Consider the following 684-nt stretch of genomic DNA (forward strand, 5'->3'; position numbering starts at 1 on the left):
GTACGTCTCTCTCTTCTCCCCGGTCCGCTTACGCCTAGTGCCACTACCGGGTAGCCTGGTCCCGCGCAGCGCGGCGGCCGCCCGAATCAATGTGTACCTGTTTGCGCCGCCGCCGGCGTGTGTTACCCCGAGTTGCGTTTGTGACCGTAACGATGTAAGAGCAAGGTCACACGCGGCACTGTGGCTCAGTGAAATCAGAAACATCGCGGCGCACATACGCCACTCGAGATGCGAAATCATACTCAAAGCGTGTGTGAAAAAGTGGCATTTTAGCTCGCCGCAGTCGCACGCTGCTTGCCTCCGCGCTTCTGCTTTGGCTCACGCTTGTACCTCGGTTCGCCGTAGTCCTCTCTGCAGCCGGGGCAGCCCAGGCCGTCCTCCTTCAGCCGGCCGTAGCAAAAGAGGCAGACCTGTCAACGCGGTGGCGAACACGCCGTCACGGCAAGGCGCTCTGTCTGTGCTTGTCTCTAGCAAAAAGAGCGGGCCTGGTAGCCGCACGGACAGGGCAGAAAGTTGCGGTCCGTCGCATCGAGCGTCTCCATGCAGAGCGGGCAGGCGCTCGCGTCCGTCGACGCCGAGGATGCGGCGGCGGACGCGGCGCCATCGCCGCCACCGCCTGATGAGGCGAGGGCCGCAGCGTGTGACCTCCTGCAACACCACACGGTGACGCCCACACCGCCGCCG

Source organism: Emiliania huxleyi, assembly GCF_000372725.1.
Source record: "Emiliania huxleyi CCMP1516 chromosome Unknown EMIHUscaffold_137, whole genome shotgun sequence".
NCBI classification, from domain to species: Eukaryota; Haptophyta; order Isochrysidales; family Noelaerhabdaceae; genus Emiliania; species Emiliania huxleyi.